Source organism: Lissotriton vulgaris, chromosome 2_1, assembly GCF_964263255.1.
Source record: "Lissotriton vulgaris chromosome 2_1, aLisVul1.2, whole genome shotgun sequence".
Classification (NCBI taxonomy): domain Eukaryota; kingdom Metazoa; phylum Chordata; class Amphibia; order Caudata; family Salamandridae; genus Lissotriton; species Lissotriton vulgaris.
Window position 1 is genome coordinate 129,372,880 of NC_141687.1, and position 15,018 is coordinate 129,387,897.

General features: G+C 44.6%; 1 protein-coding gene across 1 annotated transcript in view; it reads left to right on the forward strand.

The window, feature by feature from the left end:
- CALN1 (calneuron 1) overlaps positions 1 to 15,018 on the forward strand; it is a 1,377,605-nt gene that overhangs the window by 63,799 nt on the left and 1,298,788 nt on the right. The window lies entirely within an intron of this gene.

Consider the following 15,018-nt stretch of genomic DNA (forward strand, 5'->3'; position numbering starts at 1 on the left):
GGCAATAGGTATGCGGATGAAGTCGCACGTTACTGTGCGGAACAGGGGTATTCTCTCACGGAGGTAGAAGTGGGGGGAATACAGGAAAGGACTGAATTGACTGTGTTGTTAGAAACTGTAGACACGTGGGATGAATTGAAATGTATCCAAGAGAATGCACCTGATTTTGAGAAAAAAGCATGGGAGACAGCTGGTTGTACCAAAAGTGAGATGGATTTTTGGATCTCTGCAGATGGGAGGGCAGTTTTACCAAACGAACTCGTTAGTCCAATGGCAAGGAGATTGCATGGACCAGCACACATAGGTAGAGATGCCATGGTAAGGGTATTCAGACAAACGTGGTACAACCCGAAGTTTAGAGTAGCGGCAGAAGCAGTATGTCAGCGTTGTGTGATTTGTCAACAACTGAATGTAGGAAAGAGAACACCAGTCACATTGAGCCACATAGGGAGGTCTGGGGGGCCTTTCAATAGAATGCAACTAGATTTTATTGAAATGCCCAAGTGCAATCGACTCAGATACGTCCTAGTGATTGTCTGTATATTTTCCAGATGGGTTGAGGCTTACCCCACACGTAGGTGCGACACACTTACAGTAGCAAAACTGTTGCTTAGAGAACTGATACCGCGGTTTGGGGTGCCGGCCTCTTTGGAATCAGATAGAGGAACACATTTCAACAGCGAAATAGTGAAGATGCTATGTTCAGCCCTAAGTATAGACCAGAAGCTCCACTGTAGTTATCGACCAGAAGCTTCGGGGATTGTAGAGCAAATCAACAGCACCATTAAATCCCGACTCGCCAAAGTTTGTTCATCGACATCCTTGAGCTGGCCTGATGCACTTCCACTTGTCCTTATGAGCATACGTAGCACACCAGATAGAAGGACAGGTCTCTCCCCACATGAGGTGCTAATGGGGAGGGCTATGAGACTGCCATCGGTTCCAACTGCAGCACTGTTGAACATCACAGATGATTTGATCCTGGACTATTGCAAGGGACTATCTGACGCCATTCATTCTGTGTCCCTTCAGGTGCAGGCTGCAGAGGTTCCATCAGCTCAGGACCTGTGCCATGACCTGTGTCCGGGGGACTGGGTCCTGGTGAAGAAACACGTCAGGAAGAACTGTCTAGACGTGCGCTGGCGTGGACCATTCCAAGTCATATTGGTCACGAACACGGCAGTAAAGTGTGGAGGCTTGCCCAACTGGATCCACGCCTCACACACCCGAAGAGTTCCAGCACCTCTGGAAGAAACAGCTCCTCTCTCGGATGAAAATCCAGCTGAAAGCGGAGAAGCCACAGGGGGGGAAAGTCAAGCTGTAGAGGTGATTGAAGAGGCCGAGACCGTGTCTGACCAGGCTGAGGACGGTCAATACACCAGTGAGACTGAAGCCGCCTCAGAAGGAGAGAGCAGCTGGGAGTTCGAGTCAGACACTGACCAAGCTGTAAGTGGTCAAGAGACGAGTGCAGGAACAAGGAACAGGAGGACAAGGAGTGGAGAAGCTAGCTGGCCGGAAAGAAGGAGAAGGTCAAGCCTGAGAGCAAATCCAGAAAGAACCCTTGTCTCGATTTCTGAAGACTCAGATCCAGACGAAGGTGCAACGGACTCAGGCTCCGAGAGTCCGAGAAGATCAAGGAGGGTACGTGTGCCCTGCAGAAGATACGCCACCCCTGAGTGGACCTACCTAGCAGCAGATGTATTGGGGACAGAGATCCGGGAGGGTGAGGGAAGTGCAGGTGACCAATCTCGATCCAATTGTACCGGTGGAAGTACGGCTGTTGACACCTGGAATCGAAACTGAAGGGTTACTGACATTCACACTCCCCGTTCCCCTGTACCTAAGTCGGATCAAGGACCTGGTGCTGAACAGATTAGAATTTCCAACCTTGGGTCATCCAGTACCAGCACATGAAGAAACCATCCTTCGTTTAGAACTGTTGGAATATGCCATTAGAGCTGCTGGCACCAGAATTATTGTAGATACGTAAAGACTTTTGTAATTAAGCCATAAAGAAAGAAGATAACCTAGCGCCGAGTGGAAAAGAAGAAGAAAATTAGGGATTTCATTTAGAGGACGGAGAAGGGCTAGGGCTGTCTGTTGCTGAAATGTAAGACTTTGTTGAAAAAGAGACTCTGTTGGTTACGAGTGCTTCACAGACTGAGAAATCAAATAATCCGAGTGAAGACCTAAAAGGGATTTTTTCCTTGAAAAGGAAGAACTACGCTGTCTGATAACATGGAGACTGGCAGTCCAAACCGCAAGGCCAAATGCATAATAGGCACACTGATAGCAGTAGTAATTTCTCTCATAATCATAGTAGTTACTGTATCATACATAGTGGGACATGCAAGTGTAAAAGAGACAACAGATGTAAAGCCTGTAACGACTTTGAAACCTGCTCTTGTTGGAAAGAAGGAGGAGAGCAATGTGATACGTGAAAAGACGTTACTAGCAGATGAAGCCCGCAGGTTACACATAGATGAGTCGCAGGGAAATTTCAGGACAAACGCATATGCCAAGTTATTGTACGAGTATATTGATGCCATGGAGGCCAAAGATTGTTATGTCTGCATGCAATTGCCGGCTTCCGTTGATGAAGGCATCAGATATCATCATCTTCCATTGACATATGGGATAACATGTAGTTTATTGCTCAGTATATTTTATGGTCGAGAGGGGTTTGAGTACTACTTTTCAAATTATGATTCGGTACTGCCTGAAGTCCCGAATTATAAGCAAATGAATAAGTGGGACTACTACAAAAAGGAAGATAGACTAGCTAAATTCTTCCTTCCTTGGGATACATTGGATACTTCATATGCACGCCAAAATAATCTGACTTGCAAAGTGTCAGAGATCGAGAAAAAGTTCATTGGACAAGTTGATGACCGTTACAGGAGGCAGAAGATTCTGAAAATGTCAGGACAATGGAAAACAGATTGGACCGAAGAGGAAAAGGCACACAAAAAGAAGGGTAGTAATGGTCCAATAGCTTTAGATAGAACACAGAAAGGAAAGTTATGTTTGACTCGAAGCAAGACATATTATGAGAGTGTATTTGTAGGTGAAGTTAGTTGTGAACATGCTTTTTGGTTAAAATATTATACGAAAGATTTCATGAAAGGGATGCAGGTGATTCCTAATGTATATTTTGTATGTGGAAGAAATGCCTATGTAAAATTGCCTGACAATTGGTATAGTTCATGTTATTTGGCAATTGTCTTCCTCAAAATATACCATGCAAAGGATTTAGAGATCATAGAGGGAAAGGCTTCGGCAAGAGGAAAAAGGGATGTAGGAGATGCTGAAGTGGTTGGAGATGTATTTGGAGCCATGTTTCCTCTTTTAGGGTTGATACTTAATGATGTCAAGATCAGGAGATTAGCTACAGTTGTAGATAGATTGTCTGCCAGTACTGCAAGGTCATTGATGCTAGTGGAAGGAGAGATGCAATCGATTAGGGCAATGGTTCTTCAGAACCGTCTTGCTTTAGACGTTTTGCTAGCAAAAGAGGGCGGAGTCTGTAAGGCTTTGAAGGTCCAGGAATGTTGCACTTACATTCCAGACAATTCAAAACCTCTTGAGAAGGTTATACAGAATATTACTAAGATACATCAAGAAATTGAAGATTTGACAAAGGTAAATGTTTGGGAAAAAGTAGGTCATGGAATTGGTAAAGTTGGAAGGTGGTTTGCCCCTCTCGGGAAAAGTTTTGTTTGGTATATCCTGAAGCCTATCTTCATAATACTGATTTGCATAATCATATTGTGGGGTTTAGTGAGACTGTACAAATGGTATAGATCAAACCGGTTGCAAAGGTCCATGAGAGAGCAAGAAAGGAGATTAGCTGCTTTGCAAGACCATCAATATAGAAGCCTGAGAGCTCTAGAAACGATAAAAAGGGGGAGCCGTGCAACCAGTTCGGTGTGACACATTCAAATTGAGATACTAGTGATGACCCCAAGAGGGCATCAAAGGGGGGAACTGAGAGAGCGCAATTTGAATGAAAATTATGTCCGCATCATATTTACAGGCCTGTAGCGTAAAGTTAGCTTATGTAACTTAAGGAGTGAGAATATGTATCTGTATTTACTCTAGAGTGTAGTAGAATTAGAAAGGCCCGTATACATGGTGGGCTAATGTAGAAATGTGTGAAAATGCTTAGGAACATTAGAACGTGCTAAACAGAATTCATGTATGCAGTTATTAAACGGAGAAAGAGATGAAATGTAAAATGAAGAAACGTGCAGACCACATGGCACTGTGTAAGAACGAAAGGGTACCATTGTATCTTTCATGTAACATGGATTTGATATTATTCAATGATTTGCTTATTTTATATATGTGTGTGTTAAAAGCCATATCTTATAGAAGAGTTTTGTATAATTATAGAGTGGTGTGTTAACATGTTATTTTAAGCTAAAGAAGTAAGAGTTCACAAAGTGCAGTCCACTGCATATAATTTAGTGGGCTTGGAGAGATAGGGGGATAGCTTTGATCTGCACGTGCGAGCCAAGAGTCAAAAGTCTCGTTAAATTAAATTGCCAATGCTGGTCGAAGTTTTACGGCCTAGTGAGATAAGGGACGCTTGGAATTTGGGGCCCTGTTTCGAAGTGTCTGTTTCCAGGTGCGAGGGGGGTACCAATCACAAATGTAATGAATAGAGCTCTGTTTGAGGAGATAGGCTCGGGTTCGGAGGAGTCGACCGGAATGTCATGGGGGTACCAGCACGATGGAGACGGCGCCTGGGAAGCAAGGTCAACTTAACAGACGATTCAAAGAAACGAAACTATGGAAAAAACCAGAAGCAGGACCACGTGAAATGTGTACGTGGTGGGCGTCTCAAAGGGGCGTTCCACCCATACTGTGATTTTGTATTAGGGACAGCACCCCGGGGAGAAGGCAGAGCAGATGGCTTGAGGACCCTTAGAGAGCGGATGGGTAGGCAGAAAGGGTACTGCTATGCGACATAGGTTTCCATCTGAGACTAAGAGAGTTTGCGCTTCTTCGGAAGTCAAACGGCTGACACCTTTTAGGTAGAGAACTTGCTGAGTAGGGATGTCATCTAGCATAGAGTAGGGACAGCTTAACCTGTTTCATTTCTTTTCTGTAAATGACGCTTCAGATCCACTTTGTGTCAATGATATTCAACTTATTGATTTTTGAATTAGTTTTGATTGTTTTCTTCTGTAGATTGAGATTTCTTAGGGAATTCATGTTCCTTCTTGTACCTGTATACCTGTTGAACCTTATATTGAGGTGCTTGTACTTGCAACTGATTTTGGTTTTATAATAAACCTTTAAACTTTTACAGTTGTAAGTGGTTCTTTAGAGTTGCGTCAGGCTATGGGGTTGATTTAACCTATGTGGTTTTGCCTTTTACTCAATGACAGTCAATAACCGATCCAAAAAGGGACTCAATGAGATAGGTATCTAGGTGAGCAGATAAGAGATCAAAATCTCATTTCCCGCATAACTCTCGCCTGGGCCCCTGTGCGGTGTAAGGCACTCGGACAAAACGAGACTTCTTGTACAGCCAATGATTCGGCAGTGTTTCACTGCGTATCCTGTGTGGCTCAATGGTTAGAGCGGCAGACCCTGATGCAGAGGTCTAGCCCGGGACCAGGGTTCAATTCCCCGCCTCCGCGGGTCTTGGGCTCAAAATTCCACGGACCTGATAATTCTCGCCTTGGTGCCTATTCCAATCATAGAGTCCCACTCTGCAACTCTGGGCAATAGCTTGCTTAATCCCCACAATGCTAAGGATGCCTGGCCTCCACCCTGGGGGTGCCCAGGACTGGACGCCTCACAGGGAAAGCCAAGACGGGTTCCACAGCGGTATTCATTCGTACAAGCGCCTTGAGACCCTTGCGGGTGAGTAGTGCGCTATACAAGTATCAATTTACATTTACAATTTACATTTACACCTAAACACACACATACATGAGCAATGACCTCAAGGGGGTGGGTACTACCTTTGCACTTTGTTGCTGCATTGGCCCCTGAGTAGAACAGAAGCCTTGTGCCACATTGTTCACATTGGCAGTGTGCCAACATTGCAGAACTCACAAAAGGACATACAACGTGAATGGGACTTTAAGTACCGAATGCAGCAGTCCTTAGCAGGCATTGGTCCCATGGACTCTAGAGTATAAAGTGTAAACAGCTTACACTTTGCAATTAGTTCGCACCAGCTCTCACTTTTTCATAATTTCGGACCAGATGCACAATGCCTTTTTTCAAGTCGCAAACCGGCCGATTCTTAGAATTTGGCTGTTTGCAACGGAAAAAAACTGCTTTTTCCCATGTACGAAACCCTATTTTGCGATTCGGTAACCTATTACCGAATAGCAAAATGGGTTAGCCTTTCGGTATTAAGAAGGGGTGTGTTACAAGTGTCTCTTCCAAATAGCAACTTGCTATGCGTGACCGAAATGCGGTCGCAAAAAAATTCGCATTTTACCGCCTACTTCAAGTAGGTGATAACCCATTTGCCAACCTGAAGGTGTTCCTAAGGAACCCCTTCCCCTTTGTGAATGGTTGTAAAAACATTTTTTAAGAGCAGGCTGTGGTCCCACGGCCCAATACCTATTCTTAAAAATTGAAAAGAAAGCCTTTCATTTTTCTTTTTGAAACGCATCCCATTTTTCTTTATGGAAAACAGGATGCATTTCACTCAAAAAAAAATACATTGCTTTGTTTAAAAGCAGTCACAGACATGCTGGTCTGCTGACCCCAGCAGGCGACCATCCCTGTGATGCTAGCGATTCCCAATGGGTCGCAAATTGCAACCTACAACATAAATATTAATGAGGTAAGTCAATGTGGTTCTCACTAGGAATTGCAAGCAGTCTAAAACACACTGTAGAACATAGCTGTTTGCTCACAAAAATTCACTATTACGTAATCCCAAACACAAACCTATGTACATCTGCCCCTTCATGCTTTGCCAACGCAGGACCAGTCCCACAGCATTTTCGATTGTTAGTTGCAAGGTTATGGTACTTCCTTCACCTCATGTAGAGATCTATGTACAATGGTGCAGCTTTTCATGCAGTGAGCACTAGATGATGCCCTGCGCTACCTTCTGATATACACAATCGGCCACATGCATCAACCTATTTAGGAAGTGCAAACGGTGCGAATCGGTAAATTCGGCCGTTTGCGATTCCTAAATAGGTTTTTGGGATGCATCAAACATTTTTGGCAAAATCGCTATTTTTAGCGAATTCCAAAAATGAGATTGCTTTTAAGGAATCGCAAATTAGCGATTCCTTAAAAGCAAGGCATGATTACTTTTAAAATTGCGAATTCGCAATTAGGGGGTGCAAATTACCATGAGGGTGAACCTCGTGGTAATTTGCGAAAATGTATTCAAATGCTCAAAATTGCATTTTAAAACACTGTCATGTTACAGACACACATGTCCTTAGGACATGTGTGTGTGAAACATGCACTTCAAAATACATTTCAGGGGTGCAGGGGGGGGTCCTTTGGACCCCCCCCTGCACCCATGGAATGCATTAACATTTTGCGAATCGCTAATTGAAATTCGCAAAATGTCAATACCTTCCCATTGATTCCTATGGGCCTTTTGGCCCATAGGAATCAATGAGAATTGCGAAATCGCAAATTAGAATTCGCATAATATTTGCGATTCGGTAAAAATTGCGATTTTTTACCGAATCGCAAATATTATGCGATTTAAATCATGCATCCCATTTTGCGATTCCTTATTTGCGATTCCCTAAAAATCGCAAATAAGGAATCGCAAAACCATGCAATGATGCATGTGGGTAAATGTGTCCATGCCACTTCTGTACATCGCATTTTAGCACCGAACTAAGGTGTAAAAGCAGCACAAGATTCCATATCCTTCCAGGACCTTTTTCATACTTGTCAGTGGTGTTGGAATAATTTTCAGAGTGATGGTGCTGCAGCAGATGCGAAATTAAACTTGATGGGGCTCTCAGCAAAGTACATAGAGATCCCACCCCCACACAGACCATGTCAAGAGCTCTCGGGTCAGGGGCTCCTGCCCATGCACAGAGCTGAAGGGGCCCTCTGGAGCTCGGGGCTGAGGGGGGTTGATGTTATGTTACTCTGTTGCCATCAGGGATACATCCCTGAACACATAGGGATTCTGAACAACTCAAGTATCACACACAGAACAAGTCTTGCAAATGAGATCCACCCATTGAGCATAAGACTAGAAACACACTGTCACAAATGTATTACTAAAGCATTATGAAGCAGCCACTGTCATTTACGGACAGCCAATTTTCCATTCAAATGACAACTAAATTTGCACAGATGTACGTTTTAATGATAAAACTCTATTGTGCACAAATGATAATGTGTGGAAATCGGTTTCAATCACAAAATAAAGTGTCTTGATTTCTTTTGCTCCTACTGAAATCTTTGATTCTATCAGGGGCGTAACACAGGCCCCCGCATTGCCCCACAGTGCGGGCCCCTAAGCTCCAGGGGGGCCCCTCAGCACAGCACGTCAGCCAGAGAGCTCCAGATAGAGTCAGGAGGGGCCCCTCCACGTACCTATCAGAGGGGCCCCCACAATTATCGTTATGCCACTGGATTCTATCACACTTTAGAATTGCAAAAAAACACTGCATTTATGCCTTCCTAACTGCTTATCTATTTTGAAATATTTGTACAGTTCATTTATATGTTTCTAAATTTTCTTGTGTTAGAAAACGATATCGTACAGTCTTTCCTTTCACACCAAAACACACAAGATGGTGGACGGAATGGTGCACAATGGCAAAACATTCACCCCCAGTCACACATCTGGGTTTAAGCCATCGTTATTTTGCTCACCAAGCCACCCCAGTTCAGACATGGCCATATGCAAATCAGTCTTGATGCTGTGCCTCATGGGAATACTCCAGCCCGAACTGCCAAGCCATGTCTTCCCTGGACCGGAATCAAGCATCCTAGGACCGGTTTCTGGCTATCAGCCATCTTCAGCCAGGATAGCTTGACTCCAGTGGCGTAGTGAGCACGGGACCCACGTCTGGGCATACCCTTCCCACATAGGGTGAACAGCAAAACACACAAGATGATGGACGGAATGTTGCACAATGGCAAAACATTCACCCCCAGTCACAGATCTGGGTTTAATCAGCATTATTTTGCTCACCAAGCCACCACAGTTCAGACATGGCCATATGCAAATCAGTCTTGACCCTGTGCCTCATGGGAACAGTCCAGCCCGAACTGCCAAGCCATGTCTTCCCTGGACCAGAATCAAGCATCCTAGGAGCGGGTTCTGGCTATCAGCCGTTTTCAGCCAGGATAGCTTGACTCCAGTGGCGTAGTGAGCACGGGACCCACGTCTGGGAATAATCGTCCCACTTGGGGTGACAAATGAAAAAAGAACTATTGATGGACAGAATGCAGAACAATGTCATACATTCAACCCAGTACAGAGATCTGGGCCATAACAGAACTCAAACACAAACTGGTTAGGTCTCAATAAAGTTAAATGATAAACTCAGCTTTATTCCTGGGAGCTGGGGCACAAACCGCAAGCTATTCCACAAAGAACTGTGGGTTATGTTTAATCAAAAATGAAAGCTAAGGACACTATGCAATTAAATTCCCAAAGCTAATGTAGATAAAAAAGACACATTGATTAGACAAAGAGACACAAATGTTGTTAAAACAGATTAATAGAATCAAACATTTGGATTTTTTAAGTATTCAGGCAAACATGTCAAAAAAGTCCATAGGAACATCAGCAGTGTAAACGTCACTGTTAGTCTATGCACGGCCCAAAATTGCCACCAAAGGCCGCGTTTGCTCTAGAAATATAAAACAAGGAAAAGTTAAGAGAAAACTGGTCAGGGGACAAGTCAGTAATTTTTCATGCTGGTTAACGAGTGCTTTCAATCTCCAGAGGAATTATGAGCAACTCCAGTCATGACTCCCAGGATGAGACCGACTTTTCTTGTCCCTTTTTCTGCCCGTCTTCCTGCTACAACCGAGTTTTCAGATTTTTACTGGTGCTGGCAAGCTCACTCTTGGTCGCTCTTTTTGTTCCCAGGTACCCATTGTATACTTCTAAGATCCAGATCTCTCTCCAGTCTTGGCTCTGACTGATTCTAGATTAGTCTAGATTAGTCCGCAGCTGATTCTGACTCACAGGCTGGAGATCTTTACCTTGCTTTTGTGTCCCTAAGGCAGTAAACAATAGACCAGCCAGATGAACCTCAATCAATCAATCAATCAGGCATCTATTGAGCGCCACTACTCACCTGTAAGGATCTCAAGGCGCTGGGGAGGTAGATGGGGGGGGGGGGGGGGGTGCAGGTTCCAGATCATCAAGGAGGGAGTCTGTCGAAGACCAAGGTTTTTAGGTTTCATGCGAAGATGGGGAGCGATGCTGTCTGTCTGAGGTGGAGCAGAAGGTCGTTCCAGGCTCTGGCCGCGAGGAAGGAGAAGGAGCGGCCTCCCTATATGGTCATTCTGGTACAGGGGACCACAGCGTAGGAGAGCTGGGCTGATTGTAGGATCCTTTGGGGTGCGTGGAATTTGAGTCGGCAGTTCAGGTATGCTGGTCTGGTGTCATGAAGGGCCTTGTGTGAGTGGGTGAGCATCTTGAAGCTGACTCTAGCCTTGATAAGGAGCGCAGTGTGCACAGGTACTGGAAGATGTGGCAGTGTCTTGGCAGGTTGAGGACCAGTCTTGCGGCGGCGTTCTGGATGTTCTGTAGCTTGCGGGTGAGGTTTTTGTTTATTCCGGCGTAGAGTGCGTTGCCATAGTCGAGTCTGCTGGGATCACAATTATAGTTGCTGAATGCAATAGATCAAACTCCTCAGGCATCATTCTCTAGCAGTCACTCAGAAGTTTCTTCATATGTTATTCCAGGTCCATGAGAACTCTGAAGATGTGGTAGTGAGGTGACCTTTAAAGGTCTCACCTGAGACGGGGCATGCATTTTCAATTTCAAGTCTCTTGTAAATTAAAAAAAACTTAAAGGGCTTAGAGCTGCCCATTACTTACTATTACTTACCATTGGTTGGCTTCGATGTCACTCTCATTTCCTCGCCTCTATTTGGCCAGGGCCTCCTGCATTCCCCTTCTCTTCCAAACTGTCAGGGTTCAAGGAGCATGGACCAAGTACAGCTTCTTTCCTGTGGCCAGCGTCCTTCCACTATTTGAACGCAGACAGAGGTACCTTTTTATTTAATAGTGCTGCAATCCACCAGAGTACATTGTTTTGCAGGTCATTTCTGCCCACCCTCTCCCACCCTGCCAGCATTCTGTTGTTGCTTGCCTCTGTACTTCCCACCACCTTTGTCCCTTTGTTGCTTGCCCCACCGTTGCTTACTTCTCCACTCCCACGTTGTATATTTTAAAGTGTAGCACTCCATAAGAGTGCATCATTTTTCAGGTCGGCTCTAAGCCTAGATTCCGGTGGTGCTTGCCCCTATCCTGCAAACCACCTGCCTCATGTGACTGCTTGCCACCTCCTCCCGCTGCATGCCTACTCCACCAACCTCCCTTTGCTTCTTGCCCCATTGTTGCTCGCCTCTACACTCCCTCGTCGTAGCTTGAACTATAGCCCTCTGCCTGCCTATTACCCCTACTAGCGTTATTGCTTGCCCTTCCCCTCCGCCCCACGCACCAGCAAAAATAGTGCAATGGGCGTGTCATAGCCCTTTTATATTCTTTGCTTTCAGCCATGTAGCACACCAACTGCTCTGCTGTATAACATGGGTGAAAGTAAAGAAATTAAAAGTGTTATGAATTAGTGAACACTGTCTGCGTTTCTTTCTTTTCTTTCAGCCACGTTACTCAGCAGCTGCACTGTTGTGTAACATGACAAAAATGTTGAAAAGGCCAATAGATTTTGTATCGGCGCCACCTATTGGCTTTGCCTGTGCTTGTTACCTTGTGCACTAGCCAATTATAGGGGAATTATCTTGACCCAATCGTGCAGAATTCTCAACCAAACTCAACTAAAACTTCCTGTTACATCTCACTGTGAACCTTTCCAGAGTCTCTTATTCAGAATGGTATAAATCAGATTTCCCCCTCCGGATCTCTGAGAAGACGCGAAGTCCAACGCCACACATTCTCTCCCTGATCCGACAAATGCTTCTGCTCTGGGAAGAGACAAATGCCAGTCGTTAGTGTTTGAACTATAACAGCCCTCCTGGCTTTCAAAGTGGCTAAGTAGCTTTCTAGCAGGCCATCACTAGCTGGAGTGCCATTTGAGGAAAGGCATACAAAAGAACAGGCTTATTCCTGTTTGCCTTCTAAAGCAACACAAAGTATGCTTTTTAAAGATTCCTATTCTTCAACATACATTGAAAACCTATCTTTGCAATTAAATTAGATTTTTAGTTTTTAAAACCTTTGTACTATTTTATCAGGAATTAAGAAAAAACACTCTTATGCACAATTAGGCCTGCTCAGTAGGAAATGTAACTTCGAATACACAGAGACACCAGCTATTGACACCTTTTCACTGTGTGGACATACTTTCTCTAATATACAACTTTAATATTTGAGGCACTCATCCCTGTGTGCTTGCAGGGCATACCTGGAGGTGACATATTAGTAGCTTTCTATATGGCAAATACATAACACTGCCAAGTGTTACAGCAGTGGCTTAGAAAGTGCAACCAATCAGTGTGTGAGGGTGGTGTAAACATGCACTGCTGCCCACATACAGCATTTATCTAAGAGAAGTGTGGGTCACTGGTTAGAAGCGGCTGACCCTGAAGCAGAGGTCGGCCCAGGACCAGGGTTCAATTCCCGACTCGGCAGGGTCTTGGGTCAATGTCCGCGGACTCGATAATTCTTGCCTAGGTTCCTACGCTAACCATGGGTCCCACTCTGCAACTCTGGGCAATAGCTTGCTTAATCTCCACAACGGCCCCTACAACACTGGGATGCCTGGCTTCACCTTGGGGGTGCCCTCTCACAGGGAAAGCCAGGACGGGTTCCCCAGCGGTATACAGCGCCAGGATGCCATGTGATGGGGCAACAGTGCTCTTTACAAGTATACATACATTACATTACATCTACCTCTCCATAAGTGCATTACTTGCGAAACATTTGGAACGTTCATACTAGAAAGTGAAATAGGCCAGTTGGGTGTTACCAATTTTACTGTATGTTCTCTAGGTAAAGAGCACACGCGCTGTGACACTGATCAGCAGATCACGGCACACAGAGACTGAATGCCAACCAAAGTCAGTCTAAAAAAGGCAAACAATTTAGGAATGTATCGTCGAAAATGGAAATATATCACAGTGTATGTTGACCCCTACAGAGCTCACTATTGCTGAGCAAATACTTCAGCACAAGATAGTAATAGAGGAATGAGAATCACTGGAGCAATTCTCCAGTTAACTTGTACTCCAGGTTTCAGGGGTGGTATCCTGAGCCCAGGGATGTCCAGGTTGTATAGTCCACCCTGAGCGAGTACAGGCTGTAGGCAGATCACTATCTGTCAAGACATGAACACTGTGTGCCAAATTAACACCTTTCATTCACCTCTGGGTTGATAGACTCACACAGACAACACAGGCAATACACACTACCCACACCTGAAAAAAGGCAAGGGAACACCAATACAGAGCATTGGATGTACGTTCTATGTGGGAGATCCAAAGGTAGTCTTCCCTCCAGGAGTCCAACACAAGAAGCTGAGCACTTGGACAATTCCTGTAGTGAAATCTGTTTAAGGGTTCCCATAGCAAAGCCAGCAGTATTGAGCAACAGCAAAGTGTTCTGATGAAAAACAGAAGAGGTGTTTCTGAAGAACAATCGGCAGCATTTATGAGGGTAAAGCCGAGAAAGGACAAGAGCCTTTGTCAACAAACTACAAATTAGAGTACCACAGGTGAACATTGTGACCCAAGGGGAGCACCTCCATCCTAGAGGAGTTTGCTTCATAATGATTTGCAGTCATACACTGGTCAGTTTCCGATATATAGCTAACAGTAACACCAGAAGTGACCACTGACCTTAGGAGTCTTATCAAGGCTGTGTATGATCTGCATAAGCACAGTCCAGAATAGTTGTAATTTCAACCAGTGATTAAAAGTAAATTTTATGCAAAGAATCAGCAAGCAGAAGGCTAGTCGCTTGGAAACACAGCATTACAGAGGCAGATAAAAAAAGACCAATGTTAGTAGAACCACCGATGCCACGCGATACCAAGAAAGAACTGCAAAGTCCATGACTGAGAAGTAAGTTTGTTGGTTCACTGTTAAAGTGGCATTGACAGGTATAATATTATTTTAAGGTTCTCCAATGGGGGTTGAATTTCAATTGGTTTGTGTTATTCTGCCAGTTATTCTCAGGAACCAAGTCTCTCTGCAAATAAAGAGAGAGTCGGACAGGGGTGTTAAGTTTGGCATATCTTCACACAACTTATCAGTCCCCTTAATCATCAACCCCTCTGCTGATAGGAGGGAGGAAGGTGTAGTATGCTAACCACCCCCCGTCTACCAGCTCACTAAAGAAGGTGCATTGTCCACCCAAACCACAAACTTCAGGAGTCTTGGACTTCAGACTGTGGATAATAGTATTAAAATCGGGAGGTTGAAATAAATCAGGTGAGCACATAAGGAAATTAGGAGTTTAGGTAAGAGAAGGGCTAGGAAAGCCGGTTTATCATAATAGGGGCATTTCAGAGCCACACATCCCTGCCCAGGGAATCTAGCATGCATCTGCTAGGTGCTACATACAAAGAGAAGATCCCTCTCTCAGTTCCTTCAGGGTTCTGTATTGGTCCAGCCAAGTGATCCTACGAAGCCATCTGCTGTGTGTATCCTTTTCCATAAATTGATATATTTTTGTTCCACAGTCACCCTCAGATGTACATGAAACAGGATAGAGGTTTGAGACCCCCTTTTCACTGTGCCTTTGAGTAGCATATGTGTTTTTGTCTTCAAGCTACGGTCATCCAGCTTAAAAAAGGTGTTAGAAATGGGATTTCTGATTGGCTAGGCTGTGCGCCTAAGCCAGGCAGAA